We start from the raw sequence: 19,035 nt of genomic DNA on the forward strand, positions 1-19,035 counted from the left end.
TGGAAACGAAATACATTCCTTATCACAGAAGGCACCCCATTGAGAAATCTCCCCTGACCGCCAATCAATGGTGGGATTGTGAAAGGCCAGCCAAGGGTGACCCAGAACCACTGGAACTGCTGGGCAATGGGTAAGGAAGAACTCGATTTTTTCAGAATGAAGAGCTCCTACCGTAAGTAGTACAGGGGGTGTACAGAGGGAAATAACCCCATTGGACAGTGGACTCCCATCTAAGCCATGCATGGTGACACACCTACCCAAAGATAACTGAGGAATGCCTAAGGCCTTAGCCCAAGTTAAACCCATAAAGTTTCCTGCGGCTCCACTGTCGACAAAAGCCGACACCGAGGAACTGAGGCTGCCAAAGGAAACCTTAGCTGGGACTAAAAGGGAGTTATTTGAGGAGATAAGCTGCAGACCTAGGTGAACCCCCTCACAATTCACCTGGTCAAGGCGTTTCCCGACTTATTCGGACAATTACGAGCAAAATGTCCCTTACCCCCACAGTACAAACAAAGACCAGAGTTTTGCCTTCTGGCTCTCTCTTCAGGAGACAACCGGGAGAGACCCATCTGCATGGGCTCCTCTATGTCCTCAGGGATGGAATATACACATGGAGATGACCTGACCGATGCTCCTTTTTCAGCCTTCTGCTCTCTGAGACGACGATCAATCTTAATAGAAAGCTCCATGAGTTTATCGAGAGTCTCAGGAGCGGGATACTGGAGGAGACTGTTTTTAATAGATTCTGATAAGCCGAGGCGAAACTGACTGCGCAGGGCTGGGTCATTCCAGCCACAGTCGTTCGACCACCGGCGAAACTCCGTACAATAAACCTCTGCAGGATTCCTACCCTGTCTGAGAGCGCGCAATTGACCTTCCGCGGATGCCTCTCTATCAGGGTCATCATATAACAGTCCTAAAGACCCAAAAAAGGCGTCTACTGACAAAAACACCGGATCATCTGCTTTTAAACCAAATGCCCAAGTCTGGGGATCCCCCTGGAGCAAAGAAATAATAATCCCGACCCGCTGAGATTCAGTACCCGAGGAGATCGGTCTTAAACGAAAATAAAGTTTACAGGATTCTTTAAAATTAAAAAACTCTTTTCTATCACCAGAAAAACGATCAGGCAAATGCATTTTTGGTTCAGGAACTACCCTCGGGGAAGTTCGTAAAAGATCTTCCTGCGACTTCACCCAAAGGGAAAGATCCTGAACCATCTGAGTAAGTTCTTGAATCTGACTGACTAAGAGCTGACCAGGATTTGGTCCTAACCCTGTTGGATTCATGAGGCCGACAATTTCTTACAAAAACTGAATAAGAAAAAATTAAACTCCGTTTAATTTTAAGTTTTGGTAGGGCCGGTAATAATGTTATGATTCCAGCACTCCTGACCGGAGGAGATTTTATGACAAGGACCAGAGCGCTGGAATGGAATGCAGGTAACGGGAGCAGGAAATACTAGTTGCCCCTGGCGCCCTAACTCTATTGTCTCACCCGTGCTATCGGAAATCCCCTGCGAGACTATGGTTTCTTGAGCCCCTGGCAGCCACGTTTGAAGGGCGGATTATGTCTGCCCAACTCCGGTGCCCCCCGGTCTTAGTGAGAGACAAAGGGAAATCCGGGGCAGGATGATAACAAGAGGACCTCTGACTGACAACAGGCCAGGGGCAACAAGCTAACTAACAAAACCTGAAGTATGTGCGGAAACCCGCCAGGGAAAAGGACAACCAAAATCCACTTGTCCAATACTCCTACCCAGCACCGCTGGATACCAGAGTGGACCTGTGGAAGCGGAACCCTCCGCGAAATGCTCCAAAACACAAATAATAAATAATAAAGCGGACAAGCCGCAACACACGGCAAAGCCGCGACTCACGAACACCACTGGATGTTATAAGGTGATTAGTCAGGACTCCAGGAATAAGATGACAACTTCCGAGTTCAGGACTTCCGAATACTGGAATGACCGGATACAGCAAGACTGGAACAGACTCTCAGCAAACAGAGACAGCATGCAGGAAGCTATTACCGGCGTCTGTGAGAAGCCCTGAGAGTGCATATGAACAGGAGTCCTCCAATCAGGTGCTGACAGGGCTAATTACCTACATGCCGTGCAGCTGCCTTGCTGCACGGCCAGGAAACAGGTGTAGGTTCATTAAACCCTGGACCCAGCAACAGGGAACGCGGTCCGTCAGTGGCGTCCCCGTTGCTAGGGTCCGTGCGGCTCAGTGCGCCCGGCGTCCAGCGTTGCCAGGGAGCCGGCGGCTGTCCGCGTACGGCGTCCCTGGTTGCTAGGCGCCGGGCCGCACCGACGAGCGGACCCCGGCGCCTAACAGCCAGCCTCAGGAGACATCTGAAAGGCAAGTAATGGCGTCCAGATACCCGGATCGTGACAGCACCCCCCCCTTTAGGAGTGGCCCCAGGACACTTCTTAGGCTTTAGAGGAAACTTTGAGTGGAAATTCCGGACCAAGACAGGAGCATGGACATCTGAGGCATTGGTCCAAGAGCGTTCTTCAGGACCATAGCCCTTCCAGTCAATAAGATACTGCAACTGACCGTAACGGAAACGTGAGTCCAGAATCTTGGCCACCTCATACTCGACTCCCCGTTGAGTCTGAACTTTAGGAGCTGGAGGAAGTGCAGAATGAAACCGATTCAGGATCAGCGGTTTCAACAGGGAAACATGGAATGTCCTGGGTATTTTCAAGAAGGGAGGTAACTGGAGTCTGTAAGCAACGGGATTGATGACTTGTTCAATTTTAAAAGGACCGATGAAACGAGGTGAAAATTTCATGCTGGGAACTCTCAACCTCAAATTCTTCGTGGACAACCATACACGATCACCCACCTTGAGAGCAGGAACCGCTCTACGCTTCCTATCGGCAAACTTCTTGTACCTGAATGAGGCTTTAAGCAGGGCCGCGCGGACATTCTTCCAGTTATTTGAAAACTGACGCAAGGTGACATCCACTGCTGGAACAGAAGTTGCTGGAAGCGGTTGGAATTCTGGAACTTTAGGTTGGAATCCATAGTTGATGAAGAATGGTGTTGAAGAAGATGAGGAATGGTATTGATTGTTGTGGCTAAACTCGGCCCAAGGAAGGAGTTGAACCCAGTCATCTTGGGAGGAAGACACATAAATGCGGAGGAAGGCCTCCAAGTCCTGATTCACCCTCTCGGTCTGACCATTGGTCTGAGGATGGTAAGCTGTAGAAAACATTAACTTGACTTGGAGGGCTTGACACAAACTTCGCCAAAATTTGGCTACGAATTGTACTCCACGATCGGAGATGATCTCTTCAGGAAGACCGTGAAGTCGGAAGATCTCTTGGATAAACACTTGAGCCAACTTGGAAGCTGACGGAAGACCGGTGAGGGGTATGAAATGTGCCATCTTGGTGAACCGGTCAACTACCACCCAGATGGTATTAAACTTGTTGCACATAGGCAGGTCTGTAACAAAGTCCATCGACAAATGGGTCCACGGTCGACGGGGAACAGATAATGGAACCAGTTGCCCTGCAGGCGACTGGCGGGAGACTTTGTGTTGGGCACACTTCGAGCAAGAAGCAATAAACTCCATGACGTCCTTCTTCAGAGTTGGCCACCAGTAGGACCTAGAAATAAATTAAAGGGTTTTCTGAATGCCTGTATGTCCGGCAAAACGGGAAGCATGGGCCCAATGCATGAGCTTCTTCCTTAACACCGGCTTCACAAAACCTTTCCCTGGTGGAGGCGTAGAGTCCATCCCTACCGTGGAGAATGCCAACGGATTAATAATAGGATGCTTGTCCACAGACTCCGACTCATTTTCTTGCTCCCATGAGCGGGAAAGGGCATCGGCCTTGCGATTCTGAGAACCCGGACAGAACTGGAGTTTAAAGTCAAACCTGGAAAAGAAAAGTGCCCATCTAGCCTGACGAGGGTTAAGACATTGTGCGCTTTTCAGATATAAAAGATTCTTGTGGTCGGTAAGTATAGTAATTGAATGAGAAGCTCCCTCCAACAGATATCTCCACTCCTCTAGAGCGAGCTTGATGGCTAGCAACTCCTGGTCGCCAATGGCATAGTTGCGCTCAGCTGGGGAGAACTTCCGGGAGAAGAAACTGCAAGGATGTAGATGGCCATCTTTAGCCCTCTGGGATAACACCGCTCCTACTCCAACGGAGGAGGCATCCACCTCTAAGATGAAAGGAGAGTCGATGTCGGGCTGTTTCAGAACTGGTGCAGAGATGAAACGTTGCTTTAGGAGATGAAAAGCTTGCGTAGCTTCTTCAGACCACTTGGACGGGTTAGCACCCTTCTTGGTTAATGCAGTGATAGGCGCCACAATGGTGGAAAAGTCTCGTATAAACTTTCTGTAATAATTGGCGAACCCTAAGAACCTCTGGACCCCTTTGAGGGTTAAGGGTATCGGCCAATTCTGGATTGCTTGTAGTTTCTCAGGATCCATCTCTAGTCCGGAACCGGACACAATGTAACCTAGAAACGGAATGGATTTAACTTCAAAAACACATTTCTCCAATTTGCAATAGAGATGATTGACACGGAGACGGGACAGAACCTCCTTTACCCAAAAACGATGTTCCTCTAGATTATTGGCAAAGATGAGGATATCATCTAGATATACCACGACATGGCGGTATAAGATGTCTCTGAAGATCTCATTGACGAAATGCTGGAAGACAGCTGGAGCATTGCTCAATCCGAAGGGCATGACGAGGTACTCATAATGTCCATCATGGGTGTTAAAGGCGGTCTTCCACTCGTCACCCTCACGGATCCGGATGAGATTGTAGGCACCCCTCAAATCCAACTTTGTAAAGATGGTTGCTCCGCTGACTCTATCGAAGAGCTCTGTAATCAAGGGTAAAGGATACCGGTTCTTGACGGTAATGTCATTCAGACCTCTGTAGTCGATGCACGGCCGCAGACCACCGTCTTTCTTCTTAACGAAGAAGAAGCCTGCGCCAGCTGGAGAAGAAGGTCGGATAAAACCCTTCGCCAGGTTCTCTTTGATGTACTCCTCCATGGAGTGCGTCTCAGGCAGAGACAACGGATAAGTTCGGCCTCGAGGTGGAACCTTCCCTGGAATGAGATCAATTGGGCAGTCCCATTCTCTATGAGGAGGAAGGATATCAGCAGAAGCTTTACTGAACACGTCCGTGTAGTCTTGATATGCAGGAGGTGGAACATCAGATGACCTGGGGAAAGAAGAACAAACAGGAAGCACTTTGGACAAACAGGTCTCAGCACAGGAGGGACCCCATGCTAGTATCTGCGTAGTCGTCCAGTCAATCGATGGATTGTGGAGGCGGAGCCATGGAAGGCCCAAAACCACTGGATGTGTGACTCTTGGAATCACTAGGAAGGAAATAAATTCTGCATGAAGAACTCCCACTCTCAGACGAACTGGTAGAGTCCTTAGAGAAATAACTGCGTCAAATATCTTGCTGCCATCCACGGCAGTCAAGGAGATGGACGAGGAAAGTCTCTCGGTGGGTAGGGACCACCGTTTAACATAAGCTTCGGTTATGAAATTCCCAGCTGCTCCGGAATCAAGGAGGGCAATGACGTTCCTGTAACGTTGAGCAATTTGAAGCGAGACTGGGAGATTACAATCACGAGAAGATGGAAAGGAGAGCATTACTCCTAGCCGGCCCTCTCCTTGGCGAGCTAGGACTTGAAGTCCCGGACGTTTGGGACAGGCATAGATTGCGTGAGATGGAGCTGCACAGTAGAGACAGAGGAACTCTGAAAGACGTCTTCGGCGCTCAGCAGGGTATAGACGGGAACGACCAATTTGCATGGGCTCATCTTCGGACGGAGACGGTTGACGAGGAGGAGGAGCAGAAGATTTTGGAGTGGATGACCTTCCCCGCTCAATTGCTCTTTCGCTGAACCGTAGATCAACCTTCGTGCATAATTAAATTAGCTCATCCAACTTAGAGGGCAAGTCTCTGGTAGCTAACTCATCCTTGATGCGCTCAGATAAGCCATGCCAGAATGCAGCATACAGGGCCACGTCGTTCCATGCCAGTTCGGATGCCAGGATTTGGAACTGTATAGATACTGTCCCACAGTACGTGTTCCCTGGCGTAAACGGAGAATCTCAGATGAAGCAGAGGTTACCCGGCCTGGCTCGTCGAAGATGCGCCTGAATGTTGCCACAAAGTCAGTATAGGAGGACAGAAGGGGATCAGACTTCTCCCATAAAGGTGATGCCCAGTCAAGGGCTGAGCCGCTGAGAAGGGAGGTGATATAGGGAATTTTAGTACGGTCATTGGGGAAATTGCCAGGTTGAAGCTCAAAATGGATTTCGCATTGGTTGAGTCCCCTGCAGAACCTTGAAGATCCGTCAAATTTTGCTGGCGTTGGAAGATGAAGACGTGGAATGGAAATGGGCAAGGTGGGTGGGGTTACAGCTGGTGTCACTGTGGTGGACGCACCGGACGTGTCAGGTTCATGGAGGGTCGTTTGAATCCCATCCAGCCGCGTAGAGAGATCCTGGAGACAGCAGATGATATGGCCTTGTGCAGCCTCCTGATGTTCAAGTCGGGCTGCCAGTTCTTGCATCGGCCTAGCCGCTTGATCCTGGTCTCCGGCTGGATTCATATGGTCAGTGCTTACTGTCACAACTGAGGGTTTTAGCTGACAGGAGGAAGCCTCAGTTGTAGGGGCTGAGAAGAACTTAAACCGGGGAGGTTTAATCAGACCCCTGGACATGTAAGTGTTAAAAGGAAACCCGAAGGTGTGACCATGACAAACAGGTAAAAGTAAATTAAAAGTTTATTGACAAACTCCGTGTAACAACAGACAGCAAATGATGACAGTGGCAACAAATAATATTCCTGGAACACTTTGACCATGGAAGGTGTAACAGAGCACTGGTAGGTTAAGAACAGCTGTTAAAGTCCTTGATGGAAAACCTTACCAGGCCTGGCTGTAGTAGTGCAGATAACCAAGGAACATGCCAGTAGATGGAATAGATGAAGTTGGTAACTTGAATCAGCTGTTGTGTTTGCTGGATAGAACCAGCCAGGTGGTAAGACACGGAGTGGATGCTGAGTGGGATCAGCCAGGTGATAAAGTCACTGAGTGAATGCTGGATGGAACCAGCCAGGTAATGATACACGGAGTGGAAACTGTAAGATGCTAGGGAGCGTGGAAACAGAGGAGTTAAAGGAAGGTTACCGGTGGTAGTGGATACTGCTGATAAGTAGGAATCCGCTGGAACAACACCGGCACTTTAAGGATACTGGAAACTGTATGAAGCAGGCTGCTGGAAGCAGATGGGTTAATAGCTGGAAGCTGGATCAGCCACGGAGGACTGCAGAGTCAGGCTGCACCGCAGGATGGTAGGCAGGTGCGGGTCTCTTAGTGGATGCTGGAGACAGGAGCTGGAACCAGGAAAAACAACCACAGGAGAGAGACTGGAACAAGGTATGACAAACAAAGCACTGACGATTTCCTGGCCCAGGCACAGGATACTTATACCTGCAGCAATGCAGGCATTGGCTGGGCAATTATGCAGATTTCCAGAGGCAGTGGATTGGTGGAACTGAGACATGTGATTGGATCCAACATGGCTGCGTCCATGTTAGAACTTGGAGGGAAAGCTGGTTTGGAAACCATGTGGAAACATAACAGTAATGGCGGCGCTGGCCGCAGAGGACAGGAGACGCCATGCAGGATTCAAACATGGCGCCGCTGTGACAGCGTCTCAGCGTGACAGGAGGGATATGCAGAATGTGGACACAGATGAGATCCGGCCTTGGAACGCTGAGCCAGCCTCAGGAGACATCTGAAAGGCAAGTAATGGCGTCCAGATACCCGGATCGTGACAAATGGGTCTTCACCGATTTCGGTAACGGCAATCCAGCTGTAGAATGAGCCTGCTGAATCGTATGACAGATCCAGCGCGCAATAGTCTGCTTGGAAGCAGGAGCTCCAATTTTATTGTGAGCATACAGGACAAACAGAGCCTCTGTTTTCCTAAACTGAGCCGTTCTGGCGACATAAATTTTCAAAGCTCTTACTACATCGAGAAGCTTCGATTCCAGCAAGGCGTCAGTAGCCACTGGCACCACAATAGGCTGGTTCAAGTGGAACGATGAAACCACTTTCGGCAGAAACTGCTGACGAGTCCTCAATTCTGCTCTATCTTCATGGAAGATCAAATAAGGGCTCTTGTGAGATAAGGCCGCCAATTCAGACACCCGCCTGGCGTATGGCAAGGCCAACAGCATGACCACTTTCCAAGTGAGGAATTTCAATTCCACCTTTTGTAAAGTTTCAAACCAATGAGATTGAAGGAATTGCAACACCACGTTAAGATCCCACGGTGCCACAGGGGGCACAAAGGGAGGTTGGATGTGCAACACGCCTTTCACAAAAGTTTGAACTTCTGGAAAGGAGGCCAATTGTTTTTGGGAGAAAATCGAAAAGGCTGAAATTTGTACTTCAATGGAGCCCAACTTTAGGCCCACATCCACACCTGCTTGTAGAAAATGGAGAAAACGTCCTAACTGAAATTCGTCTGTAGAAGCCTTCTTGGATTCACACCAAGAGACATATATTTCTCCAAATACGGTGGTAATGTTTCGCCGTCACTCCTTTTCTAGCCTGAAGAAGTGTGAGAATTACTTCACTGGGAATACCCTTTCGGGCTAGGATCCGGCATTCAACCGCCAAGCCGTCAAATGTAGCCGCGGGTAAGTCTTGATATACTCATGGCCCCTGCTGTAACAGATCCTCTCGTAGAGAAAGAGGCCAGGGATCTCCTATGAATAATTCCTGAAGATCTGGATACCAAGCCGTCCTTGGCCAGTCTAGAACAATGAGGATCACCTGAACCTTTGTTCTTCTTATGATCTTTAGCATTTTTGGGAAAAAATTGAAGCGGAGGGGACGCATAGGCCGACTGAAACACCCACGGAGTCATTAGGGCGTCCACCGCTATTGCTTGAGGGTCCCTTGACCTGTACCAATATATCTGAAGCTTCTTGTTGAGGCGAGACGCCATCTTGTCTATTTTAGGAATCCCTCAACGACCTGTCACTTCTGTGAAAACCTCTGGATGAAGACACCACTCTCCTGGATGGAGAACGTGTCTGGCGAGGAAGCCTGCTTCCCGATTGTCCACTCCTGGAACGAACATCGCTGACACAGCGCGTATATGATTTCGTCGCCCAGCGGAAAATCTTTCTGGCTTCTGCCATTGCTGCTTCGGTATTTGTTTGTAGAAACCCGTTATAAATAGCCCTTACCTCTAGACTATTAATGTGGTGACAAGTATCCTAACTTGACCCTCTTCCTCTGAAGTTTTCCTCCTGTGTGACAGCTCCCCCGCCTCGAAGGCATGCATCCGTGGTCCCTAGAATCCAGTCCTGGAACCCGAACCTGCGCTTATGAGAACTGCGCCGCTACCACAGGAGTGAAATTCTGGTCTTGAAAAAACAGGATTATCCAAGGTGGGAACCGGACCACTTGTCCAACTGGTCCTGCTAAAACCACTCTGGCATTTAACCTGCTCACTGAACGGCCTCTTAGGCCGCAACCATCTTTTTCATCAACGGAATGTATTGATGAATTGACACTGTTGCAGATCTGACCCGACTCTGGATCCTCAGAGCTTTTTCCACTGGAAGAAACAAACTCTCAACAGTTCTGTATCTAACATTATTCCCAACGCCGACAACCGCGTCGTTGGGATCAACAGCGATTCTGGCAAGTTCAGGAGCCAACCACATTGTTGAAGAACTGTCAGGGAGAATGCAACGTTTTGCACCACTTGTTTCTTGACCTCGCCGTAATCAGGAGAGCGTCCCAGTACAGAATAATAATGACTCTTTTACTATCGAAGGAAAACCATCAACCCGCTATCACTCCGGTGAATTGGTAATGACAATCCTGAATAGCAAACCCAGGTAAGCCTAATGCGGAAGAAACCGTAATTAGACCCCCTTTCTCCTTTTTCAGATTGGAGATCCCTGCCCTGAGAGATTCCATCTTGTAGTTCAACTTCTTTAGTAGAAAGTTTTGGGATTTTAGATATAGGATTGTTCTGACGAGCCGTCCGGCCTCGGAAGCACGAAAAAGCTTGAATAACAGTTTTTTTTGGGGGGGGTTTTGTGACCGGGACAGCAGGACAATGACCTGATCCTGACACAACTCTTGTATGGCGTCGCATACTACCTCCCCATCCAGAGGAGAATCGGTAAGGTCTATTTGAAAAATCAGTGAGGGGAATCGTCTGGAAATTCCAGTATGTCCCCCTTGGGACTCTATTCTTAAACTCACTGGTCCATGTCCGTTCCAGGACTGACTGAAGAGTATTAGACGTGGTCCCACCGGTGTGGGCTCCCGCAAGATAGACTCAGCGTCATGCGGTGGATGTGGCAGAAATAAAGGGGGGTTTCTGCTTCTGCGAACTTGAAAAGGCTGCTGACCTCTTGCCTTTTCACCTTCCTCTACCTGCAAAGAAAGGGAAATCCGTATCTATTCGGTCGAAATGACTGCATCCTACAATAATGCGTCATTAACCGTTGTGAGGGAACATAGGGAAAGAAGGTAGACTTACCAGTGGTATCTGCCGAGATCAACTTAACAAGGCCATCCCCAAACCAGGTTTCACCTTCATAGGGAAGAGACTCCAGTTCTTCTCGGAGTCAGCCTCAGCATTCCATTGGTGAATCCACAACGCCCTCCTAGTCGAGACCGCCATGGAATTGGCCCGTGAACCCAAGAGTCCTATATCCCTTGTAGTCGCACGGCAGTATGCTGCAATGTTATAGACATGACCCAACTTAAGGAGTACCCTGCAGACAACTACTCCCCCATGCGCATATAATGCAAGTATAATCAGCGGACACATAATTAGAGTATCACATATCTTCCTGCATACGATCCTTTGTGACAGGGCACCCGTGCAGAACAGTGCGTGACTCTCACTTTATTCTATCCACGGCGGGAAAAGAATAAACACTCGGAATCCTCTTGAGGATTTGAAAACATCTTGTCACTGCCGCTCGGCACATGAGAAGGAATAACTTTACCTCAGCATTCATTATAAATGTATATATATATATATATATATATATACACCTATACACACAAATATCTATATATATAACTCATATAAATATACCTTTGACAGGAACAGCAGGGTCCCTAGTGACGTTAATACTTCTTAAAGTGTATGAAACATGTAGTGAATGCCGATTTTGTGGATCTAGTCAGGAAACATTATGGTCGACATAAGAAACAGTATTCGTGGCGATCTCCGAGAGTAGTAACTGGGCAAAATAAAATTTTTGCAATATCGAGGGGTCTGAGGGAAATCTATTCTATGAATATGACACCCTCCATAAATATTACTACGTCTGTGTTTGTGCCACCGACCTATGCAACCTTACTATACATACATATACATATAGGTATAGCCCTTTCTGATATGCATCACATTATCATGCCAATTTTTACCCAGTCAGATATTGTTGGTGCCGACAGGGTCACCACCACACATCTGTGTATCCCATATAGTTTTCTCTTGGGAAGAACATACATCTACTGACATGTTGACACTTATTTACATGTACCAAGTACCATTAGGAGTCGGCAGTGCCGACAGTCATTCCCACAGCCGTTTGAAGCAGAGCACTCAGCTTCAGATATGCCGACACATGTGTACCAAACACCCACCGACATTACACTGGCTATAAGGGATAGACCCCGGTACATTCTGTCAGGGAAACACACTAGGAATTTACCAGCTCATTTCCACAGTGCTCATTATATAGTGTGCTTTTTATTTTTAACTTATAATGCACCAAACAACTGTGCCCCCCCCCCCCCCCTCATTTTTCAGTGTGATCTGTACAGCAGTGTTTTGGAAGGACCAGCGTCTCTGTGAGGAGAAAATGGCGCTGAAACGAGCTGTGAGGGGTAAGCCCCGCCCCCTTAATGGCGCGCTTCAGCCCCGCTATTTCTTACATATATTTATACTGGCGGGGCTTAAATCTAGTGCCTGGGCACTTATATATTCATTTGCCAGTCTCTGTTGAGGATTTATATGCTGCACAGGGCGCCCCCCCCCCCCCCCCGCGCCCTGCACCCTACAGTGCCTGTGTGCGTGGGAGCATGGCGCACAGCGCGGCCGCTGTGCGGTACCTGAAAGCCGTCACTGAAGTCTTCTGATCTTCTTCTACTCACCCGTCTTCTGACTTCTGGCTCTGCAAGGGGGGTGACGGCGGGCTCTGGGTACGAGCATCTAGGCGTACCTAGCGATCAGACCCTCTGGAGCTAATGGTGTCCAGTAGCCAAAGAAGCAGAGCCTTGAATCTCACTGAAGTAGGTCTGCTTCTCTCCCCTAAGTCCCACGATGCAGGGAGACTGTTGCCAGCAGTGCTCCCTGAAAATAATAAACCTAACAAAGTCTTTTCAGAGAAACTCAGTAGACCTCCCCTGTGTGTGACCAGTCTCACTGGGCACAGAATCTAAACTGGAGTCTGGAGGAGGGGCATAGAGGGAGGAGCCAGTTCACACCCATTCAAAGTCTTAAAGTGCCCATGTCTCCTGCGGATCCCGTCTATACCCCATGGTTCTTGAAGCGTCCCCAGCATCCTCTAGGACGTATGAGAAATATTAGTTTCACCTTTTAAGTTGAAGTAGTGAAATAAATTAACTTTTGCACGATATTCTAATTTTTTGAGTTTCACCTGTAAGTGCAAGGTGATAACAAATCAGCCAATCAGCTACAATATGTAAATTTACAGTTAAGAGCTGATTGGCTGGTGCATTATCACCTTGCACTTATCACTGCTTTATCACTTCTCCAGGCTTAATACATCTGCCCCAGGTTCCTTGCTGCTTTTAGCCTGCCTCTAAACTTACATGCTAAATATTTAATGAACTTATGGGGCCTGTCAGATGAGCTAGATGAGTCAGTAGAGTCACTGGTTGACGTGCTGGGCACACTATACAAAGATAAGGAAAAATGCTCAACTGCCCTGGACATGGAAGTTGCATTTTTGGCATCCACCAATGTAGCGTTCTGACTCTCAGTGGGCTGTGCACCCACTGCAACTTGATTTGCTGACACTAGTTTGGTTGTGAAAACCCCTCCGCCTCCCAAACAGCCGAAGCCTGTAAACTTGGAAAAGGCACAGGTGAACCATGAATGACATTACTGTGATAGCTGGTGGAGAGGTTAGATGCGAGAAGGTGGTGAGGGGTGGGAGTTGTGCTTGTGTGCTGTAGTCTCATTAGTTGGTAGGAGGGACATAGTGGTACCAAATGCGTCTGTGAGTTGTAAGGTGGCAATAACCGAAGTAGTAGCAGCTGGGGTGTAATTAAAACCACACGAGGGGAAAAGGAGTGGGGTGCAGCAGTATGCAAATAAGGCGCCCACGCTGTGTATCAGCGTGTTATGGGTGACCCATGTGCCATGGGGGGTATTGCTCTGTGAATCCCTGCAGAAGGGCCTGGAGGGGGCTAGCTCCGTGGTCACCTAATGAGGGACTCCAGGGGACCCCAAGTGGTACCCCTGCCCATGTGTACCACTGATTATCAGTCCATGGGTCCCCATTCCCAGGATCCACCATAGTGTATTCTTATTATGACAATGCCCACTTCAGCCAAGGTGGTTCACTTTAGTGGTCAGTGGCTAAGGGGCTAGCTGCCCGCAGTGCCTAACAACATAAGGACAGTGGGGGAACAACAGCTATTCGTCACTGCTGCTGTGGGTGTGTGGACGGGAAGATGGTCAGCTCCCTGATGCAATTGCGGCATAGCACCCAAGTCAGACTGGGCCTGCATGCGTGGCTCACGTCAACGCTCATGAGCAAGGAATCTATCAACAACAGATGTCGTGAGTCGTTCCTTTATCCTGGAAAAGCAGATGCCACTCCTGGAACCTTGCAATCTTGGGAGCGGGAGAGAATACTGGACAAGCCACCTCTATCAATCACCTGGAGAGTAGGCATTTTTCCTTGGACGTGTTTAAAGAGTAGTGCTGTACTATGTATACTCCAGTCTTTTCATCAGGGAGGTTTCATGACTTACACTAAGAGAGCCACTGAGGACTTCCGGTGGGCAGCCCCTGCAACAGGCTGCATTTTAAGTGAGCTCTCTGCTCCTCGCACGCTGGGCGCCTATTACACACTGCTGGCGCCGGGAGCTGTACCCCCATACTGTCACCTAGGGTACTGGAGATAGTGGTGGACAAGTGGACGCTGGTCCCGGCTCTCCACCGCCCTGTTACTGCCGGATCTGGAGGGTTTTAGTCGGCGCTCCCGCCCGCGGCCGCCATCTTGGATCGGCTGGGCTCTTTTCCCCCTCTGTCTTCCCCTGCTCCTGGGACTCTGTGAGGCGGCCAGTGTGAGAACTGAAGGCTGGAAACGGCACTGTGGACCTGCAGCTACTGCCCTGCTGTGTGTCACCTCCGGTCTCCCACATCTCAGACCCACTGGAAGGCTGAGTTTGTCACCCCTGGAGATTGCACTCACCATCTTCCAGAAGTCATCAGTCCTGTGGGGACTCCCAGGTACCTCTCAGCTGCTTCTCCTCTACCTGGCCTGATCTCTTTGCCCTCTGCTAAACACACTGCACACGAGGTGGATTTTACGTTCTTTTTTTATTTTTATTTTTTTTCTCGTTTGTCTGCTGGCTTTGACTTTGGCTCCCCCTGCTGGTCAGATACCTGCAGTGTCTGCCTTTTTTTTTTTTTTTTTTTCCTCGTTTGTCTGCTGGCTTTGACTTTGGCTCCCCCTGCTGGTCAGATACCTGCAGTGTCTGCCTTTTTTTTTCTTTTTTTTTCTTTCATCTTTTATATAGTGATTAATTTTTTGGTACCACGTCACCTGTTTTGTCATGGATAAATATATGGCCAAGCAACAGAAGGGTGGTAAAGGTAACCAGGCTACTAAAAGTCGTGAAACCAGAGCCTCCACTCCGGTCTCCCAAGGCTCCCCAGCTTCTCCAGATAGAGATAACGTCCTGGCAGGAGTCTCGGATTCGACCAAATATGCATCTGCCTCTGTCGCTAAAGCACAAGAAATTTCTGATATTATCTCCCCGCTGCTTGACAAAAAATTGGCAAGTTTGAAGGAGGCGATTGACTCTACCATGGTGCAAATTAGTGATGAGCGGATTCGGTTTTACTCGGTTTTACTCGGTTCTCAAAACGGCATCTTATTGGCTCACGGATGTCACGTGTTTTGGATAGCCAATAAGATGCCGTTTTGAGAACCGAGTAAAACCGAGTAAAACCGAGTAAAACCGAACCTCGCTCATCACTAGTGCAAATAAAAGTACATGAAACACGTCTGGATGAGGCAGAACAACGGATCTCAGATCTTGAGGATGATTTGTCCGCTGCAAAAGCACTGATTGATACACATGAAACGTCCCTCGCAGCAGTAAACGACAAGTTAGAGAATCTTGAAAACCGAAATCGTCGGAATAACTTACGTTTGATTGGTCTGCCTGAGTCGGTCCGCCAAAAGGATCTCATGGATATGGTCTCCACCTGGCTGCCGCAGGAACTTAATTGCGCACCTGCTTCCGGCTCCTTCCTGATTGAAAGAGTTCATCGCGTTGGACCTGACCGTCGGACTGACCAGCGCAGACCTCGACCTGTTATATTCCGGTTCCTTAATTACACGGATAAAGTTGGTGTCATGGAAGCATACCGCAAAGCTCAAGATCTATCCTATCAAGGGAATCGTTTGATGTTGTTTCAGGACTTCTCTTATCAGGTGGCGATGAAACGCCGTGAATTTTCGCCGGTGTGCAAGTTACTGTTCGAAGCGGGAGTTCGCTTCGCTCTTCTATACCCTGCCAAACTTCGAGTACATCATGACGGCAAACAATTCTTTTTTGATTCAGTGGAACCAGCCAAGACTTTCGTGGCCTCTCTTCCTGCTATCTCTACTGCCGCGGAGTGATTGACTGTCACGCCAGCTAGTATTGTGCAATTGTCTTTATTGCAATTATCATTATGATGTTTCTCGCTGTTTATTTCATCATGTTGTGGTTAACTGTTATTTTATGTCCCGGGCTGTTTCTGATTGACGACGTTCACGGGATCTTACTTTTGTTCCATCTCATTGCCTGCTTTTTTGTTCTTTCCTTTTTCTCTTCCTTTTCTAGCTCTCTTCACCCCTTTCTCCCTTTTGTTATTCTTTCCTTTTTCCTCCAGCTCCTCTCCCACCTTATTCATATCAGAGGTTTTTATTTGTTTCATGATAGACTGCTCTGGTCTACTGCGTTGGTTCTTATAATGTTACAAAATGGAAGAACTGCAGGACTTATGTCATATGTTATTTTGTTTGTCTTCTTTTGTTTTATGCTGTTGTTGGGGTTGGGCGGTTACACGCGGTCACACCTTGTAGTTCCCTTGCTTGCTGGGACATGGGGGACTCCTTTCCTTGCTGTATTCAAATTTACTTATTTTACTAAATGTGGTATTGGCTAATCCTATAGACCCTGCTACTTTATCACTGAGTAGAAAAACACATATTAAATTCCTATCCTGGAATGTGGAGGGCTTAAATACCCCTATAAAGAGGAAAAAGGTGTTACAACACCTTAAACGTCTTAAACCGGACGTAGCGGTACTCCGGGAGACCCATTGGAGGGAGGGTGACAATAATAAATTGCGGGACACTTGGATAGGGGAATTCTTCTCTGCCTCCTTTACGACTAAAAAAAGGGGTGTGATGCTGCTTCTTCATAAGTCTCTACGTTATGTTGTCCTTGATAAACTGTGTGACTCTGAAGGCAGATTTCTATTTGTTAAACTGCGCATTGAAAACTCAATTTACACGATAGCCACTATATATGCACCCAATGGCCCGAATGGTGCCTTTTTTACCGATCTTTATGTTAAATTACAGGAATGGGCTGAAGGGGCCATCATTTTGGGTGGGGATTTTAATGCTACTTTGGACCCTATGTTAGACAGATCAGGTACCGGGGGGCGGGGTAGCGCGCCATCCGCATTACGATTTTTTATTTCTTCCTTGCAGCTGTCAGACCCGTGGCGTCATCAACATCCTGTGGAAAGGGATTACACCTTTTATTCTCATCCTCACCGCACCTCCACTAGAATTGACTTTTGGCTTTTGCCTACACATTTACTTTCCAGGGTCTCTCAATCTAAGGTGGAAAATATTGTCATCTCCGATCACGCCCCTACCTGGTTCACTTTATCTCTTTCTAATCCCTCAATGACTTCATTTAATTGGAGATTTCCCTCATATCTGTTTGACTCCCCCGACTTCAAATTAGATTTAGAACGACATTTTCTAAATTATGTGGATGACAATCTACAACACATGGACGACATTAATCTGTTCTGGGCCGCATCAAAACCGGTACTGCGTGGTCATATAATTAATTATGTTGCCCATAAACGGAGAGTACTTAATCAGAGGTATACGGATCTTGGACAGACATTGACTACAGCATATGCAAATATGTTGAGATCTGACACCGCTGAGACTCGCCACACATATTTGACCACTAAACACCTTTATGACACTCTATGTACCGAGCGTGCTCAATGTGTCTTAGATTTTCAAAAACATCGATACTTTAGATGGGGTAATAGGTCAGGCAAATTGCTGGCTAACGTGGTTAGAAGTCAACGCCCCCCAGTTACTGTCTCGCGTATTCTCTCAGACGGACAGGTTTTAACTGCTCCCTCAGAAATAACAGATTCTTTTTTGAATTATTTTAAGACATTGTATGCTGCTCCACCGGATCACCCTTCTTTAGGTATGTCCTTCCTCAGATCGGCAGGTTCACCTGTTTTGACGGATGAGGAACATGAATCTCTTACTGCCCCCACCAATGACTTAGAAATTTTATCTGTGATAAAACGCCTAACCAACGGTAAGGCTCCAGGCCCCGATGGCCTATCCGCAGAATATTATAAAATATTGGCTCCACATATCGTCCCTCATTTAGTTGTCCTTTTTAATTCAATTCTTTCTGGCCAAGCCCCACCTCCCTCCTTTACTCAAGCCCGCATTATCCTGATACCCAAACCTGGGAAGGATCCCACTTTAATACAGTCCTATCGCCCCATATCTTTACTAAACCAAGATTTAAAACTATTCACTACCTTGCTGGCACAGCGTCTACAGTTACTGCTTCCAAAGTTGCTTCACCATTCCCAATCTGGTTTTGTGAAAGGCAGGTCCTCTGTACACAATATTAGACAAGTGGTCGCTGCTCTTACACAATCCACGAGAGTAACTGGGGGAGGTTCTTTATTGGTCAGCTGTGACGCCGATAAAGCCTTTGATCGAGTTTCCTGGAACCATCTCCTTAAGGGGGGTACTCACGGAGCGATATTCTAAGCAATCTGACTAGATTGCTTAGAATATCGGCAGGATCGCTCCGTGTGTAGCCCCCTCGGCGATAGCGATGCGCGGCCCCGCACATCGCTATCGCCGCTGCTAGATTGGCCTGCATGCAGGCCAATCTAGCGGGTCGCTCACTTCACCCGCTGGGTGAAGTGAGCGGCCCCCCCGTCTCCCCCCGCACGCTCAGCACAGATCGCGCTGTGCTGAGCGGCAGGAGAGATGTGTGCTGAGCGGTTCGCTCAGCACGCATCTCTCCTTGATCGGCCCGTGAGTACTGGGCTTTAGGCTTTTTCACCTACAAAATTTTGGTTCCTCTTTTGTCCGACTTTTTCGCATGTTATACTCTAGCCCGACCGCGTTTCTCACGGTAAACGGCTTGAACACTGATAGTTTCTCACTCCACAGGGGCACTCGGCAGGGTTGCCCCTTATCTCCCCTACTTTTCGACTTAGCCCTAGATCCCCTTATTAGGCAATTCTACAAAAATACTGACTGGCTAGGCATAAAAATTGGTTCTCATGAGCTTAAGGTTTCGGCCTATGCTGACGACTTGTTGTTATATTTTGCTAACCCTCAAGAGGCCTTTCCCAGTTTTTTAAGACTTCTTCATACCTTTGAGTCCATTTCAGGGTTCCAGGTAAATGAATCTAAAA

At 48.0% G+C, this 19,035-nt stretch overlaps 1 long non-coding RNA gene across 1 annotated transcript in view; it reads right to left on the minus strand.

Moving 5' to 3' along the window:
* The window catches only part of LOC135040368 (uncharacterized), a 102,557-nt gene extending 87,911 nt beyond the window's left edge, over nt 1-14,646 (minus strand). The window contains exon 1 of the long non-coding RNA XR_010234279.1: nt 14,516-14,646. This is a non-coding gene — a long non-coding RNA (uncharacterized LOC135040368). The remainder of the gene's footprint in view (nt 1-14,515) is intronic.
* Nucleotides 14,647-19,035: the final 4,389 nt, after the last annotated feature.

Source organism: Pseudophryne corroboree, chromosome 2 (assembly GCF_028390025.1).
Source record: "Pseudophryne corroboree isolate aPseCor3 chromosome 2, aPseCor3.hap2, whole genome shotgun sequence".
Lineage (NCBI taxonomy): Eukaryota > Metazoa > Chordata > Amphibia > Anura > Myobatrachidae > Pseudophryne > Pseudophryne corroboree.